Raw genomic sequence first — 11,553 nt, forward strand, 5'->3', positions numbered from 1 at the left:
TTATCAGATTTTGGAGAGGATAGGGGAAGTAGCCTATCGTGTCGCTTTACCGCCGTCGCTTGCGAATTTGCATGAGGTTTTTCATGTGTCTCAGTTGAGGAGGTACATTCATGATCCGTCGCATGTAGTCCAAGTAGATGATGTACAGGTGAGAGATAACCTGACTGTTGAAACATCACCTATGAGGATTGAGGATCGAGAGTTGAAGCAGTTGCGGGGTAAAGAGATTGCCTTGGTGAAGGTAGCTTGGGGAGGACCAGCAGGTGGCAATGTGACTTGGGAACTGGAGAGTAAGATGAAGGAGTCTTATCCGGAGTTATTCGCTTGAGGTATGTTTTCGAGGACGAAAACTCTTTTAGTAGGGGAGAGTTGTAACACCCCGATAATAATAAAATAATTATTTAAATTGAGTTAATAATATATTTATTAATTTAATTAAATAATTGGAAATTTTATTATTATTATTATTGGATTATTATTATTATTATTATTTGGAAAATATATATAAGTTGGAAATAAGGAAAAGAGCCCATTTGGAGTAAAAAGGTTTTTCGTGAAAAGCAGAGAAGCGATCGTGAAAGAGGAAAAGGGCAAAGAGGCAGAGCAAGAGGAAGAAGGTTGGAGAAGAGAAGAGCTTGGAGCTTAAAGATTTGCCGGATTAATCAGGTAAGGGGGGTTTATCGTCGTTTAATGGGTATTATGGGTTAGCATGTAATGGGTAGTGATAAACCGTGAATTGACCCTAATTGGGATTTTGAAATGCTGAGGAATTTGGATGAATAAGTTGTGTTAGACTGTAATTGAATCTGTGTTTAGGTTAGTTGTAAATTTCCGAAAACGTAGCTTTTTACGGAATTGGAATCGGAGGTCCGAAGTCCTCCAATGGCGGAAAATGCGGAGAATTCTGCATTCTGCCTTGAGTTAGCGCAGGAACAGCTTCTGTCTTGCGTTAACCGGTTAACCCAGGGTGTTAACCGGTTAACACTATTTTGAATTGTGAAAATTTGCTGTTTTGTCTGCGTTAACCGGTTAACCCAGGGTGTTAACCGGTTAACACTGTTGTGATTGCTGAAATATTGCTGTTTGTGCTGCGTTAACCGGTTAACCCAGGGCGTTAACCGGTTAACACTGTTAAGTTTTGGGACAGGAAGCGTGTTTGTGCTGCGTTAACCGGTTAACCCAGGGCGTTAACCGGTTAACACTGTTGCAGAGTGGAGAAAATGTTAATTTAAAATGTTGTGTGCCTAATTGGTGGTTGCCTATATCGGTGTGTGATATAGTAGGGATTATTTCCCGCTGTTTTGAGCAGTATAGGTATTAGTAGAGTGCGATAATACTGTGTTTAATTGATTTACATGATAATGATGTGTTGATACATGTGTTGATGATGTATGATGGCATGCATAATGATGTGAATGTATATATTATGCCTGTATTTGTGAATGGACTGTTGTATGGCTTAGAGTGTGAGCATATGTCCCTTGTGAACTGTTGTTGATGTTGCATTGCTAGATGATCAGCGTGCATAGCATAGCCTTTGGGGCTGTAGCTAATTCCCATGGTGAGGAATTAGTGAGTGAATCATTGTGGATTTGTTGTTGATGTTTGCATGCTAGATGATTAGTGTGCATAGCATAGCCTTCGGGGCTGTAGCTAATTCCCATGGTGAGGAATTAGTGAGTGAGTCATTAGATCTCAAATGAGTGGGACTAGTGAGCTTAGTAGCCGTATCTGGATTTGATCGGTGAGCTTGAACTATATGTTCAAGAATAGTCGGTACCGCATGTGTGGAGTCTCATTGCATAATGTATGTATGGCGTATAATATGAATGGATGTATTCCAATATTATACGTGTGGTTGTGTTATTATGGAGTATGATTCGAGATTATACTTGTGTTTTATGTTGCTGTTGAGTATGATGTTGAGCTGATGTGCTGTTACTGATTGGATGTTGTGATTAGGGTGATTAATGTGTTAAATTACTTAACATGACATTATATTCTATAATGCTTATTATATCGATTGAGGAACTCACCCTTACAACTATTTTTCAGGTAACGAGAAATGAGTTGAGTAGAAGCGAATGCTTGGAGTCTAGTGTAGTCTCCTTAGTGGGTCATGCTCTGATAGATGTAACATCGGGAGGGAACCTTTTTAATTATATTGTTATAGATTGTTGAACCAGTTTACATGTAGTATGTTACATGTTTTGATTAATTTGATTTATATCCGCTGCGATTTATGCAAATGTTTAATTGATTAAATAAAGAGCATGACAGTTATTTTGGAACATGGTGTGAAGGATTGTGTGACACCCTTAACTGCATAATTACTCTGATATATGTTTATTATTTTAATTAAATATTTGGGGTATTTTAGAAGGGTGTTACATTAGTGGTATCAGAGCATAGTCGGTCGAGTCGAGTCGTAATTATTCTGTTTTCCCTGTACGGGATAGGTGTTGTGTAACCCTATCAGTACTTATTGTTTTAACTTGTTTGGTTTTCAGAATAGAGATGGCTGGAAGAGGTAGAGATGATGCTGCGATTGTTGAGGCTCTGGGTATGCTAGCTGGAGTACTTGGAGGAAATCCGAATGTGGTGGGAATGGGAGCTGCTTGTCAACTGAGTGAGTTCCAGAAGAACAATCCTCCAATGTTCAAGGGAGCATACGATCCAGATGGTGCTCAGAAGTGGTTGAAGGAGATAGAGAGAATCTTCCGAGTGACTGAATGTGCCGATAACCAGAAGGTCAGGTTCGGTACGCATATGCTGTCAGAGGAAGCTGATGATTGGTGGGTTGCTACCCGCACTGAGTTGGAAACTGCTGGGAATGCTGAGATCACTTGGGCTGTGTTTAGAGAGAGATTCCTGAGGAAGTATTTTCCAGAGGATGTCAGAGGAAAGAAAGAGATAGAGTTTTTGGAATTGAAGCAGGGTAACAAGTCTGTTACGGAGTATGCTGCTAAGTTCACAGAGCTGTCAAAGTATTATACTCCCTATAATGAGGCTGCTGGAGAATTTTCGAGATGTGTGAAGTTTGAGAACGGGTTGCGTCCCGAGATCAAACAGGCTATTGGATATCAGCGGATCAGAGTGTTTTCTGACTTGGTTGACTGTTGCAGGATTTTTGAACAGGATTCCAAAGCCAGAGCAGAGAGCTATCAACAGAGAGTTGATAGAAAAAGCAAGAATCAGAATGATCGTGGGAAACCGTATGCAGCTGGCAGAGGTTTCCAGAGTCAGAGTGGGATGAAGAGGCCCAGTGGGGGAGACTCTAGTGCTCCTGCTAAGTGTTATAGATGTGGTCGGGCTGGACATCGTGTCCATGAGTGTACCAGTGCTGAGATGAAGTGTTTCAAGTGTGGAAAAGGTGGTCATTTGGCTGCAGAGTGTCGGTTGAAGACTGTAACTTGTTTCAACTGTGGAGAGTTGGGTCATATCAGTCCACAGTGTCCTAAGCCGAAGAAAGAGAATCAGTCAGGAGGCAAGGTCTTTGCTTTATCGGGTTCTGAGACTTCTGCAGATGATCGTTTGATCCGAGGTACGTGTTATATTAATGGCTTTCCTCTTGTAGCTATTATTGACACCGGTGCTACTCATTCCTTTATATCTTTGGATTGTGCTGTGAACCTTAAGTTAGAGATATCTGAGATGTATGGTAGTATGGTGATTGATACTCCTGCAAAGGGTTCAGTGACTACTACTTCAGTTTGTTTGAGTTGTCCTTTGAGTATTTTTGGTAGAGATTTTGGGATAGACCTTGTGTGTCTTCCGTTAGTGCAGATTGATGTTATCTTGGGTATGAACTGGTTGGTGTTTAACCGGGTTTCTATTAATTGTTTTGATAAGACTGTGATATTTCCTGAGATTGAAGAAGGAAAGAGTTTGTTTCTATCAGCGAGGCAGGTGAATGAGGAAGTAGCAGATGGGGCAGAGTTGTTTATGCTGTTAGCGACCTTGGAGGCTAAAGATAAACTGGTGATTGGCGATCTAGCTGTGGTGTGTGATTTTCCTGATGTGTTTCCAGAAGAAGTGAATGAATTACCGCCAGAGCGTGAAGTTGAGTTCTCGATTGATTTGGTACCTGGTACTAGACCGATATCGATGGCTCCGTATCGTATGTCTGCTGTTGAGTTGGCTGAATTGAAGAATCAGCTGGAAGACCTGTTGGATAAGAAGTTTATTCGTCCGAGTGTGTCACCGTGGGGTGCACCAGTGTTGTTGGTTAAGAAGAAAGAAGGCACTATGAGGTTGTGTGTGGACTACAGGCAACTGAATAAAGTGACGATCAAGAATCGGTATCCTTTGCCGAGGATTGATGATTTGATGGATCAGTTGGTTGGTGCGAGTGTGTTCAGCAAGATAGATTTGAGATCTGGGTATCATCAGATACGTGTGAAAACTGAGGATATTCAGAAGACTGCTTTCAGAACGAGGTATGGACATTATGAGTATTCTGTAATGCCTTTTGGTGTGACTAATGCGCCTGGAGTATTTATGGAGTACATGAATAGGATTTTCCATCCGTACCTAGATCAGTTTGTTATGGTGTTTATTGATGACATTTTGGTGTATTCGAAATCTGAAGAAGAGCATGCTGAGCATTTGAGAGTGGTTTTAGAAGTTCTACGAGAAAAGAAGTTATTTGCTAAACTATCCAAGTGTGAATTTTGGTTAGAGGAGGTTAGTTTTCTTGGTCATGTGATTTCAAGAGGTGGTGTTGCTGTTGATCCTTCTAAGATAGAAGCGGTGTCTAAGTGGGAAGCTCCGAAGTCTGTTGCTGAGATTCGAAGTTTCCTTGGATTAGCTGGTTATTATAGGAAGTTCATTGAGGGATTTTCGAAGTTGGCGTTACCGTTGACGATGTTGACTAGAAAGGGGCAAGCATTTGTTTGGGACTCAAAATGTGAAGAAGGTTTCCAAGAGTTAAAGATAAGGTTGACTACTGCTCCTATTCTGATATTACCGAGTTCGTCGGAATCATTTGAGGTTTACTATGATGCTTCATTGTTGGGTTTGGGTGGTGTGTTGATGCAGAATAAGCAGGTTATAGCTTATGCTTCGAGACAGCTGAGGGTTCATGAGAGGAACTATCCGACGCACGATTTAGAGTTGGCAGCTGTGGTATTTGTTCTGAAGTTATGGAGGCATTACTTGTATGGATCAAGATTTGAGGTTTTCAGTGACCATAAAAGTTTAAAGTATTTGTTTGATCAGAAAGAGCTGAATATGAGACAGAGGAGATGGTTAGAGTTTCTGAAGGATTATGACTTTGGTTTGAATTACCATCCGGGTAAAGCAAATGTAGTGGCTGATGCGTTGAGTCGGAAATCATTGCATATGTCTATGTTAATGGTTAAGGAATTGGACTTAATTGAGCAGTTTAGAGATTTGAGTTTGGTGTGTGAGAGTACTCACAATAGTGTTAAATTGGGAATGTTGAAGTTAACAAGTGGTATTCTGGATGAGATCAGAGAAGGTCAGAAATCCGATGTGTTTTTGGTTGATAAGTTGACTTTAGTGAATCAAGGTCAAGGTGGTGAATTCAGAGTTGATGAGAATGATGTTTTGAAATTTGGTAATCGGGTGTGTATTCCGGATGTTATCAAACTTAAGAAGAGTATTCTTGAAGAAGGACATCGTAGTGGCCTGAGTATTCATCCTGGAGCTACGAAGATGTATCATGATTTGAAAAAGCTATTTTGGTGGCCGGGAATGAAGAAAGAAATTGCGAGTTTTGTTTATTCCTGTTTGACTTGTCAGAAGTCGAAGATTGAGCATCAGAAGCCGTTTGGGCTAATGCAACCGTTGGCTATTCCAGAGTGGAAGTGGGATAGTATCAGTATGGATTTTGTTTCTGGTTTACCGAGGACAAGTAAGAATTGTGAAGCTATTTGGGTGATTGTTGACAGATTGACAAAATCGGCTCATTTCATTCCGATCAGAATGGATTATCCGTTAGAGAGATTAGCCGAGTTGTATATTGAGAAGATTGTAAGTTTGCATGGTATTCCGTCGAGTATTGTTTCGGACAGAGATCCTAGATTTACATCGAAGTTCTGGGAAGGTTTGCAGAGGGCTTTGGGAACTAAGCTGAGATTGAGTTCTGCATATCATCCGCAGACCGATGGTCAGACTGAGAGGACGATTCAGTCACTAGAGGATCTTTTGAGGGCTTGTGTTTTGGAAAAAGGAGGTGCTTGGGATTGTTATTTGCCTTTGATTGAGTTTACCTACAACAATAGTTTTCATTCGAGCATTGGTATGGCACCGTTTGAAGCTTTGTATGGTAGGAGATGTCGGACACCTTTATGTTGGTATGAGTCCGGTGAGAGTGCTGTGGTTGGACCGGAGATTGTTCAACAAACTACGGAAAAGATTAAGATGATTCAGGAGAAGATGAGAATTGCTCAGAGTCGTCAGAAGAGTTATCATGACAAGAGGAGGAAGTCACTTGAGTTCCAAGAGGGAGATCATGTGTTTCTTCGTGTTACTCCGATAACTGGTGTTGGACGAGCTTTGAAGTCAAAAAAGTTGACACCTCGATTTATTGGTCCTTATCAGATTTTGGAGAGGATAGGGGAAGTAGCCTATCGTGTCGCTTTACCGCCGTCGCTTGCGAATTTGCATGAGGTTTTTCATGTGTCTCAGTTGAGGAGGTACATTCATGATCCGTCGCATGTAGTCCAAGTAGATGATGTACAGGTGAGAGATAACCTGACTGTTGAAACATCACCTATGAGGATTGAGGATCGAGAGTTGAAGCAGTTGCGGGGTAAAGAGATTGCCTTGGTGAAGGTAGCTTGGGGAGGACCAGCAGGTGGCAATGTGACTTGGGAACTGGAGAGTAAGATGAAGGAGTCTTATCCGGAGTTATTCGCTTGAGGTATGTTTTCGAGGGCGAAAACTCTTTTAGTGGGGGAGAGTTGTAACACCCCGATAATAATAAAATAATTATTTAAATTGAGTTAATAATATATTTATTAATTTAATTAAATAATTGGAAATTTTATTATTATTATTATTGGATTATTATTATTATTATTATTTGGAAAATATATATAAGTTGGAAATAAGGAAAAGAGCCCATTTGGAGTAAAAAGGTTTTTCGTGAAAAGCAGAGAAGCGATCGTGAAAGAGGAAAAGGGCAAAGAGGCAGAGCAAGAGGAAGAAGGTTGGAGAAGAGAAGAGCTTGGAGCTTAAAGATTTGCCGGATTAATCAGGTAAGGGGGGTTTATCGTCGTTTAATGGGTATTATGGGTTAGCATGTAATGGGTAGTGATAAACCGTGAATTGACCCTAATTGGGATTTTGAAATGCTGAGGAATTTGGATGAATAAGTTGTGTTAGACTGTAATTGAATCTGTGTTTAGGTTAGTTGTAAATTTCCGAAAACGTAGCTTTTTACGGAATTGGAATCGGAGGTCCGGAAGTCCTCCAATGGCGGAAAATGCGGAGAATTCTGCATTCTGCCTTGAGTTAGCGCAGGAACAGCTTCTGTCTTGCGTTAACCGGTTAACCCAGGGTGTTAACCGGTTAACACTATTTTGAATTGTGAAAATTTGCTGTTTTGTCTGCGTTAACCGGTTAACCCAGGGTGTTAACCGGTTAACACTGTTGTGATTGCTGAAATATTGCTGTTTGTGCTGCGTTAACCGGTTAACCCAGGGCGTTAACCGGTTAACACTGTTAAGTTTTGGGACAGGAAGCGTGTTTGTGCTGCGTTAACCGGTTAACCCAGGGCGTTAACCGGTTAACACTGTTGCAGAGTGGAGAAAATGTTAATTTAAAATGTTGTGTGCCTAATTGGTGGTTGCCTATATCGGTGTGTGATATAGTAGGGATTATTTCCCGCTGTTTTGAGCAGTATAGGTATTAGTAGAGTGCGCTAATACTGTGTTTAATTGATTTACATGATAATGATGTGTTGATACATGTGTTGATGATGTATGATGGCATGCATAATGATGTGAATGTATATATTATGCCTGTATTTGTGAATGGACTGTTGTATGGCTTAGAGTGTGAGCATATGTCCCTTGTGAACTGTTGTTGATGTTGCATTGCTAGATGATCAGCGTGCATAGCATAGCCTTTGGGGCTGTAGCTAATTCCCATGGTGAGGAATTAGTGAGTGAATCATTGTGGATTTGTTGTTGATGTTTGCATGCTAGATGATTAGTGTGCATAGCATAGCCTTCGGGGCTGTAGCTAATTATATTGTTATAGATTGTTGAACCAGTTTACATGTAGTATGTTACATGTTTTGATTAATTTGATTTATATCCGCTGCGATTTATGCAAATGTTTAATTGATTAAATAAAGAGCATGACAGTTATTTTGGAACATGGTGTGAAGGATTGTGTGACACCCTTAACTGCATAATTACTCTGATATATGTTTATTATTTTAATTAAATATTTGGGGTATTTTAGAAGGGTGTTACACTTGTTGCAGGAATGAAAGTTATGGACAAAGGATACTCTATAATTGACCACGTCAAGAATATTATCAAAATTATTCATAAAAAATGGAGACGTATGGTAACTTCTTTGAAGTTGGCAAATGATCTAAATAGTATCAGTCTTGAAGAACTTGTTAGTTCTTTAAGACGCCACGAGGTTGAGCTTGAGGAAGATGAACCTTAGAAGCGAGGTAAATCTGTTGCTTTAAAGTTTAATCCTGAGAAGAAAAAAGCTTATAAAGTTGAGGAAGAATCAGAAGGATCTGATGAAGACTCGGAAATGATGATGAGTTGTCTCTAATTTCAAAGAGAGTCAACAGACTCTGGAAGCACAGGCAAAATGGTCAAGGGAAGTTTAGAGGAGCCAAAAGGAATGTTGGTTGCTTTGATTCTTTGTCTAGACAAAAGAAGCAAGGTTCTAGAAAAGAAGTTATCTGCTTTGAGTGCAAGGAGCTAGGCCACTACAAAAATGACCGTCCTAAGCTGAAAAAGGACATAACGCCTAAGAAGAATTTTTCTAAAGGCAAGAAGGGCTTGATGGCTACATGGGATGACTCAGAATCCGAAGAAGAAGATTATGACGAAGAAAAAGCCAATGTTGCATTGATGGTAACTACATATGATCCTGAAGGTTCTGAAGAACCAAAAGACAAGACATCCTTAGCAGCTCAAATGAAACACCAGTCATGGTACTTGGACAATGGATGCTCGCGACATATGACGGGCAGAAGGTCTATGTTCCAAGATTTGGAACTTAAGCCTGGAGGCTTCATTGGTTTCGGAGGAAACCAGAAAGGAAAGATCATTGGTTCTGGAACTATTGGTAACGGTAAACTTCCTTCTATTACTAATGTTCTTTTAGTTGATGGTCTAATGCATAACCTTTTTGTCTATTAGTCAACTTAGTGACAATGGTTATGATATCATTTTTAATCAAAAGTACTGTAAGGTTGTTAGTCAGAAAGATGGTACAATCCTTTTTAATGGGAAGAGAAAGAACAACGTTTATAAAATCAGACTTTTTAATCTTGAGGATCAAAATGTAAAATGTCTAATGTCTGTTAATGAAGAGTAACGGGTATGGCGCAAACATTTGAGCCATGTTAACATGAGAAGGATTTCTCAGCTAAATAAGCTAAGATTAGTCAGAGGCTTACCCAACCTAAAGTTTGCTTCAGATGCTCTTTCTGAAGCATGTTAGAAAGGCAAGTTTTCTAAAACATCTTTCAAAGCGAAAACTGTTGTTTCTACCTCTAGACCATTAGAACTTCTGCACATTGATTTGTTTGGACCAGTGAAAACTACCTATATCAATGTAAAGAAGTATGGATTGGTCATTTTTTACGACTATAGTTGATGGACACGGGTAAAGCTCTTGAAACACAAGGATGGGTCACATTCTATGTTCTATACTTTCTGCTCACTAGTGCAAACATAAATGAACTGCAAAATAGTTAGAGTCAAAAGTGATCATGATGGCGAATTTGAAAATAAACATTTTGAAAATCTTTTTGATGCAAATGGAATTTCCTATGATTTCTCCTATCATAGAACTCCACATCAAAATGGGGTTTTAGAAAGGAAAAATAGGACTTTGCAAGAAATGGCTTGCACCATAATCCAAGAAATTGACATGGCTAAGCATTTCAGTGCAGAAGCAGTTAACACAACTTGTTACATTCATAACAAGATTTCTATTAGACCTATTCTAGGTAAGACTCCATATGAATTATGGAAGAACAGAAATCCCAACATTTCTTACTTTCACCCTTTTGGTTGTGAGTGTTTTATGTTGAACACTAAAGAGAATCTTGGCAAGTTTGATTCTAAAGCACAAGAGTGCTTATTGTTAGGATATTCTGAACGCTTTAAAGACTACAAAATATTTAACATTGAAACATGAATTAGAATCAATTCATGTTAGATTAAATGATAAACTTGACCCTAAAAAGTCAAAGCTAGTTGAGAAATTTGCAGATTTGGAGATCAATCTTTCAGAATCTAAGGATACTGATTCTGGATAAAAAGACTCTGAAGTCAAAGCTAAAGAATCTGAAGCAAACGACTTAGAAGCGACTCAGCCAGAAGTCGTCGTTGGCCCAACTCATCAGAAGAAGAGTTAACCAATAACCCCTCATTCTGAAGAACTGATTTGGGAGATGAAAATGCTCCAGTCAGAACTAGATCTTTATTCAAACCTTCTGAAGAGACTCATATAGGTTTGGTATCTCTGGTAGAACCCACATCTATTAATGAAGCTCTTCTGGATAATGAATGGATTTTGGCTATGCAAGAAGAACTGAATTAATTCACCAAAAATGACATTTGGGATATTGTTCAGAAACCAAAGCGTTTCCATGTTATTGGAACCAGATAGATCTTTAGAAATAAGCTCAATGAGAAGGCGAAGTTGTCAGAAACAAGGCTCGAATGGTAGCACAAGGTTATAGTCAGCAATAAGGTATAAACTAAACAAAAGCCTTTGCTCCAATTTCCAGGTTAGAGTCTTTTCGTCTTTTAATTTCGTTTGCAGTCAATCATAACACCATCCTTTATTAGATGGATGTTAAGAGTGCATTCTTAAATGGATATATTTCTGAAGAAGTATATTTGCACCAACCCTCTTGGTTTTGAAAGCTCTCAAAATCTTGACTTTGTTTTAAACTGAGAAAGTCGTTATATGGTCTTAAACAAGCTCCATAGCTTGGTATGATAGACTAAGTGACTTCCTTTTGGAAAATAATTTTACTAGAGGAAAAGTGGACACAAATCTCTTTTGAAAAACCTTTAAGAATGATATTCTGGTTGTGCAAATTTATGTGGATGATATTAGTTTTGGTTCTGCTAAGGCTTCGTTGTGCTAGGATTTTGCTAAGTAAATACAGACAGAATTTGAAATGAATCTGATGGGAGAACTCAAGTTCTTTCTGGGATTCCAGATTGATCAACGTTCTGAAGGAATGTACATTCATCAGAGAAAATACATAAGGGAACTTCTAAAGAAGTTTAACTTGTCAGAGTGCAAGAAAGCAAAGACTCCAATGCATCCTACATGTGTTCTGGAGAAAGAAGAGGTAAGCAGTAA

Source organism: Lathyrus oleraceus, chromosome 1 (genome assembly GCF_024323335.1).
Source record: "Lathyrus oleraceus cultivar Zhongwan6 chromosome 1, CAAS_Psat_ZW6_1.0, whole genome shotgun sequence".
Taxonomy (NCBI): Eukaryota; Viridiplantae; Streptophyta; class Magnoliopsida; order Fabales; family Fabaceae; genus Lathyrus; species Lathyrus oleraceus.